Source organism: Trichechus manatus, unplaced genomic scaffold (genome assembly GCF_000243295.1).
Source record: "Trichechus manatus latirostris isolate Lorelei unplaced genomic scaffold, TriManLat1.0 scaffold00059, whole genome shotgun sequence".
Taxonomy (NCBI): Eukaryota; Metazoa; Chordata; class Mammalia; order Sirenia; family Trichechidae; genus Trichechus; species Trichechus manatus.
Genome location: NW_004443995.1, coordinates 15,097,997 through 15,111,455, shown reverse-complemented (window position 1 = coordinate 15,111,455; position 13,459 = coordinate 15,097,997).

Here is a 13,459-nt window from a genome sequence, read left to right as displayed (position 1 = left end):
CTTGGATTATTTGCTCAGCATACAGACTGAACAGGTATGGTGAAAGGATACAACATTGACACACACCTTTCCTGAATTTAAACCACACAGTATCACCTTATTCTGATCAAACAACTGCCTCTTGATCCATGTACAGATTCCTCATGAGCACAATTAAGTGTTCCAGAATTCCCATTCTCCTCGATGTTATCCATAATTTGTTATGATCCACACGGTCTAATGGCTTAGCATAGTCAATAAAACACAGGTAGACCTCTTTCTGGTATTCTCTGCTTTCAGCCATGATCCATCTGACATCAGCAATGATAACCCTGGTTCCACGTCCTCTTCTAAATTTGGCTTGAATTTCTGGCAGTTCTTTGTCAATATAATGCTACAGCCACTTTTGAATGATCTTCAGCAAAATTTTGCTTGCATGTGATATTAATGATATTATTCAATAATTCCCACATTCATTTGGATCACCTTTCTTGGGAACAGGCATAAATATGGATCTCTTCTAGTTGACTGGCCAGGTAGCTGTCTTCCAAATTTCTTGGCATAGACGAGTGAGCACTTCCAGTGCTGCATCCGTTTGTTGAAACATCTCAATTGGTACTCCATCAATTCCTGGAGCCTTGTTTTTCACCAATGCCTTCAGTGCAGCTTGGACTTCTTCCTTCAGTACCATCAGTTGCTGATCATATGTTACCTCCTGAAATGGTTGAACATTGACCAATTCTTTTTCATATAGTGACTCTGTGTATTCCTTCCATCTTTTGATGCTTCCTGCATCATTTAATATTTTCCCCATAGAATCCTTCAGTATTGCAACTCGAGGCTTGAATTTTTTCTTCAGTCTTTCAGCTTGAGAAATGCTAAACGTGTTCTTCCCTTTTGGTTTTCTATCTCCAGGTCTTTGCACATGTCATAATAATATTTTACTTTGTCTTCTCGAATTGTGTGTTGCTGTGATGCTGGAAGCTATGCCACTGGTATCTAAATACCAGCAGGGTCACCCATGGCAGACAGTTTTCAGCTGAGTTTCCAGACTAAGACAGGAAGAAGGACATGGCAGTCTACTTCTGAAAAGAATTACCCAGTGAAAACCTTATGAATAGTAGCAGAACATTGTCTGATATAGTGCCGGAAGATGAGCCCTCCAGGTTGGAAGGCACTCAAAATATGACTAGGGAAGAGCTGCCTCCTCAAAGTACAGTCGACCTTAATGACATGGATGGAGTCCAGCTTTCGAGACCTTCATTTGCTGATGTGGCATGAATCAAAATGAGGAGAATCAGCTGCAAACATCCATTGGTGACTGGAACCTGAAATGTATGAAGTATGAATCTAGGAAAATTGGAAGTCGTCAAAAATGAAATGGAACGCATGAAGATCAATATCCTAGGCATTACTGAGCTGACATGGACTGGTATTTGTCATTTTGAATTGGACAATTATATGGTCTACTATGCCAGGAATGACAACCTGAAGAGGAATGGCGTTACATTCATCGTCAAAAAGTACATTTCAAGATCTATTCTGAAGTACAATGCTGTCAGTGATAGTATAATATCCATACACCTGCAAGGAAGACCAGTTAATACGACTATTATTCAAATTTACGCACGAACCACTAAGGCCAAAGATGAAGAAATTGAAGATTTTTACCAACTTCTGCAGTCTGAAATTGACTGAACATGCAATCAGGATGCACTGATAATTACTGGTTATTGGAATGTGAAAGTTGGAAACAAAGAAGGATCAGCAGTTGGAAAATATGGCCTAGGTGATAGAAATGATGCCGGAGATCACATGATTGGATTTTGCAAGACCAGCAACCTCTTCATTGCAAATACTGTTTTTTTACCAACAAAAACAGTGACTATACATGTGTACCTTGCCAGATGGAATGCACACGAATCAAATTGACTACATCTGTGGAAAGAGACAATGGAAAAGTTCAATATCATCAGTCAGAATAAGGCCAGGGGCCGACTGCAGATCAGACCATCAGTTACTCATATGCAAGTTCAAGTTGAAACTGAAGAAAATTAGAACAAGTCCAAGAGAGCCAAGGTACAACCTTGAGTATATTCCACCTGAATTTAGAGACCATCTCAAGAATAGATGTGATGCGTTGAACACTAATGACCGAAGACCAGACAAGTTGTGGGAAAACATCAAGGACATCATACATGAAGAAAGAAAGAGGCCATTAAAAAGATAGGATCATACTGTAATTCTATTTTAACTTTTTGAGGAACCGCCAAACTGTTTTCCCCAGTGGCTGTACCATTTCACATTTCCGCCAGCAATGGATGAGAGTTTCAATTTCTCCCCATCTTTGCTAACACTTGTTATTTTCCATTTTTCTGATAATAGTCATCCTAGTAGGGGTGAATGATATTTCTTTGTGGTTGTGATTTGCATTTCCTTAGGGACTAAGGACATCGAGGATCTTTTTAGGCTATTCGTATTTCTTCTTTGGAGAAATGTCTACGCAAATCTCCTGTCAATTTTTTAATCGTTTTGTTGTCCTTTTATTGTTGAGGTCTAAGAGTGCTTCCTATATTCTGGATATAAGTCCCTTGTCAAATATATGATTTGTAAATAGGGGTTGTTGTTGTTACTTGCCATCCAGTCAATTCTGACTCTTGGGACCCCATACGTGCAGAGTAGAACTGCTCCTTAGGGTTTTCAAAGCTGTGACCTTTTGAAAGCAGATAGGTTTGTCTTCCAAGGTGCCCTGGGTGGATTCAAACCAATCTTTCAATTAGAAGTGGAGTGCTTCACCATTTGCGCCACCCAGGAGCTCCTTTTAATACAGGAGTAGAGCATCTGGAAAAAAAATGAACACACCTACACATGTACATACAGAGGCAGAGAGTTAAATAAAGCAAAATGTTAATAATTGTTAAATCAAGAATAGTAGGTATTTATTGTACTAGTCTGTCAACCTTTGTGTTGAAAATTTTGATAATAGAAAGTTGAAAAATAATGAAACTAATTATCTTCCCTACATGTGAAGCGGAGCCCTGGTGGCGCGGAGGTTAAGAGCTCAGCTGCTAACCAAAAGGTCGGCAGTTTGAATCCACCTTGGAAACTCTATGGGGCAGATCTACTCTGTCCTATAAGGTCACTATGAGTCAGAATCAACTCAGTGGCAACAGGCTTGGTTTTTTTTGGTTTTTATGTGAAGTAATCTGTTTCCAAAAAGATTTACTGCTTTGGAGACCCTATGAGGCAGTTCTACCCTGTCCTATAGGGTCGCTGTGAGTTGGAATCGACTTGATGGCAGTGGGTTTGCTTTAGTTTTTATATGTGATTTGAGTTATAATCGACTCAGTGGCAATGGGTTATATGTGATATAAAAAAAATTAAAAAGAATGGTAAAAAAAATTAATAATACACCGGAAAACCGTTGAGTTCATTAGAAGAATATATTTTTTAAAAAGGTATTAGTATGCATTGGCAGTCATTTTAAGAAACATATTTGAATAATCTCTTTATAGTTTGCATATATTCTCCATATCCCTTTTCTCAATTTCATATCTTAGTCTAAATAAGGCATAAAATAATTTTCTTTATAAGGTATTATTTTTCTTTAATATTCTGAATAAATAGCACAATTCTACATAATTCAAAATGTAAAAAGCATAAAAGATTATACAGCAAAAATTCTCCTCACCCATGTCCATGTTATGTGCTTGACTTCCAGAGATATTTTATGCACTCATAAGCATAAAATACATATTAATTCATATATTTTAATGGGATTTTTAAACTTCAGTTGTTTTTGATGGTGTTTTGTTTTTTCATTGAAATTATATTTGCTTCGTTCCAGCAGCTGTGAACAAGCTTTACTTGGTGCACAGCGCCCTCTTGTGCATGAAACGGAATCTGCAGAGCAAGTCCTGACAAAAAAATGGAATAGACTTATACGAATATTCTTTCATAGAACTAAAATTGTAAAAGTTCCTTGAACCCATATGGTCTTTATCTATGTATTCCATAAGTCAGTTATGAACAGTCCCAAAATACTAGCCCTTTTCTTTGAACCCTCCAAAGAAAGTGTCCCTTTGTCTTGCTTTAGTGATCTCCTGTGTGTTTGGTACTAGTTCTCCAGAGCATTCTCCCATCCATACTCTTTTGTTTGATTAGAACAGGAGTTATTGTCCTCTTTTTTTATTGAGATACAATTCACATGTCATACACTTCTCCCATTTAAAATGTACAACTCAGTGGTTTTTAGTCTATTCATAGAGTTGTGAAACAATCACCACCATCAATTTTAGAACACTTTCATCACCCCTCAAAAGAAATCCCTATTTAGGAACAGAAATACATTAATGATGCATTCATACTTTCCATGCATGTCTTGTGATATATTCTGATGGTAAAGAATTCTTATTAATCCGTGTTTATGACCCTTAGTCTTTTCTCTTTGCTCAGATAATGAATATTCCTTTATTTCACAAATGCATTAGGAATCACTAGCTCTTCCCCTCTACCCTACCCTCAGCCTTGGGCAACTACTAATCTACTTTCTATAACTATAAAACCCATTGTCGTCGAGTCGATTCCAACTCATAGCGACCCTATAGGACAGAGTAGAATTGGCCCATAGGGTTCTCAACGAATGGCTGGTAGGTTTGAGCTACCGACCTTTTGGTTAGCAGCCGAGCTCTTAACCATTGTGCCACCAGGGCTCTTTCTATGACTATAGATTTCCCTTTTCTAGACCTTTACTATAAACAGAGTCACATAACAATGGTCTTTTGTGTCCAGCATCTTTCACTTAGCATAGTATTTTCAAAATTCATCCATGATGTAGCATGTATCAGTCCGTCATTCCTTTTTATTGCTAAATAATTTTCCATGGTACATGTACACCACATTTGAATTACCCATTCATCTGTTGATCGACATTTGGGTTGTTTTCACTTTTTGACTGTTGTGCATAATGCTGCTACAAACATTCAACTTTCCCTTTTTTACAGTTGCAAAGATGGAGATCTTCTAGCCGATATGGTCACTCAAAGGCTCACAACATGAGAAAAATATTGTCCTTTTCAGGACTTCACTTTGCCCCCCTCCCTCCCCCCACCACCAAAAGCAATCTGATCACAGTGGCAGCTACCATGGCTGGGAAGACGCCTAGTATCCCCAATCACTTCAATTTCACCTGAAATCCTGTTAACCTCTCATCTCTAGTTGTTCTCCCGCAAATGATTATCCCATCAGCTGCCGCTGCCTATCTCCCCTTCTCCCTTTCCCAAGCCTTTCCTCTGGTCCTTTGGAAAACTTTCTCTCAGCTATTCCCTTCCCCTCTCTGCCTTCATTGAATGTGGGCTCCCGTGAGGATATCACTTCCCCAACTCTTCCAAGTAGAGCTGCTGTTCTGTCATACCCATGTCCTGAGAGCAGGAAGTGAGTCTCCTTCTTCCTCTCCAATACTGCTTCAAATTCTTCTTCCTCCTCCCATGACTCTAGCAATTAAGGCGCTTGATATACCACCCTTCTTTCAATGATCATACCTCTCAGAAAGTGGAATGCAAACTGCCAATCAGGTTATAAAATAACCCTTATCTTTCATATGTCGGAAAATTATAATATACTGATTTTGTTAGAATAAGATACATTAATGTCATCTGTTGGAAAATAATCATAATAAATATAGAAATTATCTAAAATAATGAAGATGTCTGTATTAGTTATCCATTGCTGCCTAATAAATTACCTGAAAAACCACCTAACATCCTAAAACAATAATATACATTTATTTTTGCACGTACTTTCTGTGGATTAGGAATTTGGAAGCAGCTTGGATAAGTAGTGTTGGCTTGAGGTCTCTTCTGAAATTGCAGTCAAGATGTCAGCCAGGGTTGCAGTCATGTGAAGGTTTGACTGGGGCTGGAGGATCTGTTTCCAACGAGGCTCTCTCAAATGGCTGTTGGAAGGAGGCTTCAGTTTCTCACCAAGTGGGTTTCTCCTTAGGTCGGCTTGAGTGTCCTAACATCGTGGCATCTGGCTCCAGAGCGAGTGATTTGAGAAAGAAGGTGGACACCTCAATGTCTTTTATCATTCCACAATATCCTGTTGGTTACACAGTCAACCTTGCTCAGTGTGGGAGAGAACTACACATGGGCATAATACCAGGAAGAAAGGATCAGTGGAGGCCGCATTCGAGACTGAGTACCATAATGTCTGTGATGTGAATGGAACTCAATTAAATGTGGCACTCTTGTGCAGTACACAACTCGAACAACCATACATGGCAGCTTTGAGGAGCCACACTGAACAATATACAGTGTCTCCACAGAGGACATTTTCTCTCTCTCTGACCAATAAAGTCATTTGATAGGAAAGATTTCTTCCCTATCTTTTTATTTTTTGTGTGTTTTCCATTTTAATTTACATATTTTCATATTCTGTTATCTCCTACATGTTCTTTTTCTGAGTCTGGTTATCAAAATACAGTATATGAATTTCATAAACATTAATATCCCTTTCCTTTTTATTATATTTTATTTTTTACCCTTTTCTTTGTCTCATTTAACCCTACTCTATTTTTCCTTTTTGACTATTTAATTCAAACACATCGTTTTTCTCTTTGTAGGGTTAAGACTACAACCCAAGTGTTGCAGGTTGTCTCAAAGGCAGTCCTAAGATCCCAAGTAGCCACATAATTATAAGGATGAGGACCCCAACCAGTAGCATTAATCCCACCATGGGTGTTAAATCCATCTGGTCCAGTTGAGTTGCACACACAAGACACTTGAACAGTGTTGGCAAAGTGAAACCCATTTTATTACTCACAGAAAACAGACAGCAAATAGTAGGACCATGGTGAGCCGGTCCCCTCAAGCTCGAAAGACTCTAGAGGGTTTGAAGACTACTCTACTATGCCCACTTTGCATTGGCAGAAACCTCCTGGCTCAGGTGTCAGCAGGTGTGAGACAGTTCAGGCGCTGGTTCTCTCTCTCTCTGCAGCTCCTCTTGGCTGGCTCTACCCCTGTTGCTTACTGGTCTAGCTCTCAACCAGCAGCTTTGGGCCAGCCCTGGGCCAGCCCCAGCTCTAGGCCGGCATCACAACAGCTCTTAGCTCTGGCAGCAGAGCACTTCTGCCGGCGACCCCTGCCTGGGCTGCCCCAGGCTCACCGCTTTGCTCTGTGGAATGGACTGGGCAGCCCTCTGGGCCTTGTGCAACTACTGCTTTTGCACTGGATGTTAAGGACGTGCTGCCCAGGTCTCCAGCAGACGAGTGTTACAGCTCTCAGCTGGGGTTTCTGCCGCTGCCCGGACCTGCTCGTGGTCCTGCTGCTTCTGCTGCTGTCGTCGCCCTAAGCAGTACAGTTCTTGGCCCACTCCTCACAGACTGCGCTGCTGCTGCTTCTCTGCTCAGTGGGTGTCGGCCTCTGCTTCTCCTGGGCTCTGCTGCTGTTTCTCCAGGTCACTGCTGACTGCTCTGCCTTCTACCAGGTCCAGATTTTCTGCTGCTTCTGTGCCAGTCTCTTCTCGATTTCTTGACGGGTTTCCAGTCTCTTATCCCCTGGGTGGATGTCTCCACCCTGGGACAAAGATTGGGGGATGGAGGGGGGGAGGTTCTGACAGAATGGGTATACTTCACGATGTTAATCTTTTTCCCTGCCCTCATTCAGTGTAATAATTCAAACTTAAGAAACAGTAAAGTATAACGTGCTCCCTTAAACAATCAACTATATGAGACCAAACGGTCAAAATTTACCCAAGAGCAAAGATGAGAAGGCAAGGAGGGGAAGGGAAGCCATAAAGGGAAATAGAACAAACAATGCAAATAATGAGAACGCTGACACATTGTGAACATTGTAACCAATGTCACAGAACAATTTGTATAAAAAAATCATTAAATGGAACCTGGTTTGCTGTGTAAACTTTCACCTAAAACACAATAAAATATTTTTAAAAAAAGAAACAGTAAAGAAGAATTTATAAAGCTCTTATTTAAAAGTACTCTTTAAATACAATTTGAGACTCGTATATTTAGTAAGAGGGGACAGGCTCATCCTACCAATGGAGGAGCACTAGTTTAAAGCAACTCAAAAATTTTAACAGTCTCCTAACTATGGTTTGCATCTATTTAACATTTTATAACCTACTTGAAAATATTTTAGTGTCATCAGTGTGGTTGGTTAATCATACCAACAACTCTTTGGTTTGAATAAAAGACTTACAGACAGCTGAGAAACAGTCAGGTGACGAAAAGAGAAAAATGATCTGGGTTGGAGAGCGCCCAGGAAATGGAGAGAAGAAGAAAGAATGCTGTGTTGTAGAGCACCCAGTGAAGTTCAGTTGCTGGAGTACTTTCTTCCTTCCTTTCTCCTTTCCTTCCTCGTTTCCTCCCTCCCTTCCACCCCTCCTCCTCCTCCTTCTTCTTCCTCCCCCTCTTCTCCTCCTCCTCCTTCTTCTCCCCCTCTCCCTTCTCTTCTTCCTCCTTCCCTCCTCCTCCTCTCCTCCTCCTTTTCTTCCTCCTCCTCCTTCTCTCTTTTGTTTATTTTCCTTCCTCCTTCACTTCTTTCCTGCCTCCTTTCCTTTCATAACCTAATGGAACTGAAAGGTGATTTTTATCTTAAATTTGTATGTGCTCAGAGTCACTGCTTATCATAACTAGTTCTCATGTGACTTAATGATAGCCAATCAAATTCTACACTTTTTAACGTTAGTGAAAAGGCTGACAGTCACCAAAACGCTGTTTCCTGACCTTTGAGCTCGGAGTTACCTGTAACCACATTTCTAAACACCCCCCCAGTTCTTGCCTCTCTTCCCCTCCTCTATTTTTAGTGCCACTTTTTTCATTAACCTCTTCTGTTTCAATACTTTTAATTATAACTCTAAAATAAGGGCTCTATTCTTGTGATTTCTATTTTCTGCTTCTTAACTATTAATTATGAATCCTAGCTATGTAGACAATAGATTCTTGAGTTCAATTTTAGTCCTGTGTTAAGAACTTGAATTTAAACTTCACTTTAAGCTCCATAAATCCCTACTTACCTGCTTCGTAGTTTTCTGTTGAAGTTATGCAAGATTAAAAATAGAGCTTTGTGTTAAATTTGTTAAGAAGTTTCTTAAAATATGTGATTTAAATTGTGCTATGTTTAAATCTATGTGTTTCAAAAACCGTGTTTTACGTAAGTTGTCTGCTGTGTTTGATCCTCCACTCTTTGAATCTTCCTTTCTTGATGTTCTTTACTGTGGTAGGCAGAATTCTGTGATGGCCCTCAAGTTTCCCACCCCTAGTGTGCAGGTACTCGTGTGCCCCTTCTCTTGCGTGGGGACAGGATTGGGAATATGATAAATTTCAATCCCGTGATTAGGTTACTAATCAGTTGACTTTGAGTTAATCAAAAGGGAAAATTTTCTTAGGTGGGCCTGACCTAATCAAGTAAGCCCTTTAAAAGAAGGGGAAGCATTAGAGAGATGCTCTCTTGCTGGCCTCAAAGAATAACTCATAAGAATGAGTTCTACAGCTGACAGGAAATGAATTCTTACACATGAGCACTGAGAAGACCCCAAGACCCCAATCAGAACCCAAGCCCTGGCTGACACCTTGATTGCAGCCTTGTGAGACCTGAGCAGAGGATAGAGTTAAAACATGCTGACATGGATTGAATTGTGTCTCCCAAAAATATATGTCAACTTGGCTAGGCCATGATTCCCAGTACTGTGTGATTGTCCACCATTTTGTCATCTGATGAGATTTTCCTGTGTGTTGTAAATCCTGCCTCTATGATGTTAATGAGGTGGGATTAGTGGCAGTTATGTTAATGAGGCAGGACTCAATCTACAAGATTAGGTTGTGTTTTAACTCAATCTCTTTTGAGATATAAAAGATAGAAGTGAGCAGAGAGACAGGGGGACCACATACCACCAAGAAACAAGAGCCAGGAGAACGGCGTGTCCTTTGGACCCGGGATCCCTGCACTGAGAAGCTCCTAGACCAGGGGAAGATTGATGACAAGGACCTTCCTCCAGAGCCGACACAGAGAGAAAGCCTTCCCCTGGAGCTGACGCCCTAAATTCGGACTTCCAGCCTCCTAGACTGTGAGAGAATAAATTCCTCTTTGTTAAAATCATCTACTTGTGGTATTTCTGTTGTAACAGCACTAGATAACTAAGACACATGCATTATGTTTATTTTATATATGTTGTTGTTTTGGGGTGCTGTAGAGTTAATTTTGAGTCATAGCAACCCCATACGACGGAGCAGAACTGCCCCACAGGGTTTCCTTAGCTGTAATGTTTATGGAAGCAAATTACCAGGTCTTTCTCTTACAGAGCTGCTAGGTGGATTCAAACCGCCAATCTTTTGGTTAGCAGCCAAGTGCTTAACTGTTGTGTCACCAGAGCTCTTTTTGTTTTATATATAATGCCTTCTTATGTCTGTTTTATATATAATGTCCAGGATTTTTAGTTGTACTTAGCAGGAGGACTTGGGGAAAGTGTCTACGCCATCTTTCTGGAAATGAAAGTCTTTAGTGTCTTTTTCAACCAAACTTTTCATTTATATCACACATACAGAAAATCTCATAACTTTTAAGTTTTTAAGAGTGAATATTAAAACGGTGTTTTGCAGAGGCCTCAATTATGGAAGTAATAAACTTTGAATAATCTCTTGGGGTGTGTGTGTGTGTGTGTGTGTGCGTGCGTGTTCATCAGTCTAACATCTGAACCAAAACTTGGTTTGGGTGAGGGTTCATTCTAGTTATACAGTGTGGCTACAACTGGCTTAGTGAGCAGATTGCCAAGACGATGACCACCACCTCTGGGGGTCTTTCTTCTCTTGCTCTGGCTTGCTAACTGGCTCTGCTGCTTAACAGCAAGCATCTACTTTGAGCCGCTGCTTGCTGGCAAGCCCGTGCTTTGAGTTTGCTGCTCTGTGCTCTATGGTTGAATCCTACAGAACCTCTGCTATAGATTTAGCTGAACTAAGTTGGAAGTTTCATTACTTAATGGGTGTTTAAGGATAGGAGTATGGGTTTGGGGTGCCTCCTTAAAGTGGCCGGGGGTCATGTGTCTCACCGAGACCTGTCTGTATGCCTTAGAAGGAAGCTGTGACTGATGAAAGGCCCAGGGAAAAGACACTACCCACTGACCAGTCGGTTGTGTGTCTTAACCAGGCATTGACTCCCGATGTATAGAGCATTCAGGGGAAAAAAAAAAACTATGCCTTGTTCGGGTGGTCGCTCATAAAAGGGCACACTATTAGGAACAAAAAGAAAACACAGAGAAGAAAAATAAAAAGCAGTGATCGTGTATGGTGCTGAGGTCTGCACTCCTAGTAGCAGATTGTTCACCAGGACCTTTTCATACCTCTGCTGCTGCTGCCTATGCTTCTGTTGCAACAAAGATCCTGATCCTCAGAGTAATAGGGAAAAACACCCATCGCACCCCTGTGGCACAGCCAAGGTATTAATTTCAACTCAACTTAAACACCAAAAAAATAAAAAAATAAAAACCATTGTCATGGAGTCGATTCCAACTCATAGTGACCCTATAGGACAGGGCAGAACTGCCCCATGGGGTTTCCAAGGAGTGGCTGGTGGGTTAGAACTATCGATCTGACATTTTGGCCAAATGCTTAACTATTGCACCCCCAGGGCTCCCAACTTACGCACAGGATCCTTAAACCCTATATAAAGAAACGATGGCCATGGGTGAGTCCTCTAATTCTGATACTACGGATTTGAGGCTCTCTGGAGGCAGGAATTTATAAATATGAGCAGAGTAGAATGAACCCTCCTCCCTAAAGCATATCCAGTGACAATGATGACAGTAACAGCAAAGACGGGCAGAAAAGTTAGAAAGGAAAATAGAGGAAAGAAATAAAATATAAAAAAAAGGAAGGAAGGAAGGAAGGCAGCCTTGAAGTCCAAAGAGTTGAGTGGACCACTAACTGGCCATATGACTTTAGAGAGTTACTTTCAATTTGCTCAAATGCAAGATTCTTGGACTAGATCAGAAAGGTTTTGTAATTTATTTCTTTTTGGCATCAGAACAAATGTAAATTTATTCTCACTGAAATAGAGCCTTGTGCACAATCTCTTCCTAGCTGCCTTAGGTCCCCTGAGACACCTGCAGGGAACACAGATAGTAACAGCTAACATTCATGTAATGACAGGTGTTAAGCACTTTGCACATTTAACCCTAAAATCCTACAGCATAAGTAGAGATGTTGAATCCCACTTTACAGAAAGATAACTGTTGTGTTGTTGTTAGGTGCCATGGAGTCTGCCCCCAACTCATGGCAACCCTACGCATGGAAGAATGCAACATTGCCTGGTCCTGTGCCTTCCGTTCCCATCATCAGTTGTGCATTGGGCCTGAGACACCTCCAGGGAACACTGATCCATTGGGTTTTCATTGGCTGATTTTTGGAAATAGATCACCAGGTCTTTCTTCCCAGTCTTTTTTAGTCTGGAAGCTCTGCTGAAACCTGTTCAGTATCATAGCAACGACCAAGCCTCCACTGACAGGCAGGTGGTAGTTGTGCATAAGCTGTGTTGGTTGGAATCGAACCCAGGGTCTCCTGCATGGAAGGTGAGAATTCTACAATGGAACCACCAATGCCCTCAGAAAGTTAACTAGGACACAGCATAAAGAAGCTACAGGCGAAGTATTGCAGTCCACCTGATGCCAGTTGATCAGAGGTGGAAACAGGATTTAAATCAAGCCAGTCTAATTGCAAAGTGTGCTGTGCTAGGATGCTGGAGTAGATGATTTCTTAGGCTCTTCTCATCAGTCACCCATCTCGTCACTTTCCTTACATCTCCTTTTTTGCGTGTGTGCAGAGAGCTTACGCCTTCATTATATTTTCTCCAAAATCATTTATCTGTATCTGAGTCCTTGAAGTTCTCCTAAGGCTTTGGACTTTGAAACATAACTACCCAAAAGACAGCAAGCCTGGTTATCATTCTTGGTAACTTCATCATAAGAAAGGAGAATGTATCTAACACCTTAACCTCTCAGTTACTCGATCATGCCTTACTAGTGATCTTTTCCTTCCATCCTGTGCCAGTTACCAACTTATTGCCTCTCAGCTCCAAATCCACCCTTCTGAACAAGTCCACTGTACACAGACTATATTCTTTAGGCACTGGGTCTCCAAGGCTGTAGTCTTTAGGGGAGCAGATCACCAGGGGTCTCTTTTCCCACAGAGCTGCTGGTGGGTTTGAACCACTGACCTTTTGGTTGGCAGCTGAGTGCTTAACCATTGTGCAACCAGGGCTCCTTCTCATTACAGTTAACATGATGTTAAACTTTGTCAGTAGAGGGCGCTGCAGGGACATGCAGAAGAAGGGAGCTTCTCTTCCTAGTTCAGATTACAGCATTTCTGCCTTTCTTCTTGCTCCTGTTGCATGGATGGTCAATGACGTTGGTCAGTGATGTGGATATATGAGGACATTCAGTAGTGTTCTGCCCCAGCCACTCACCCAGAGCG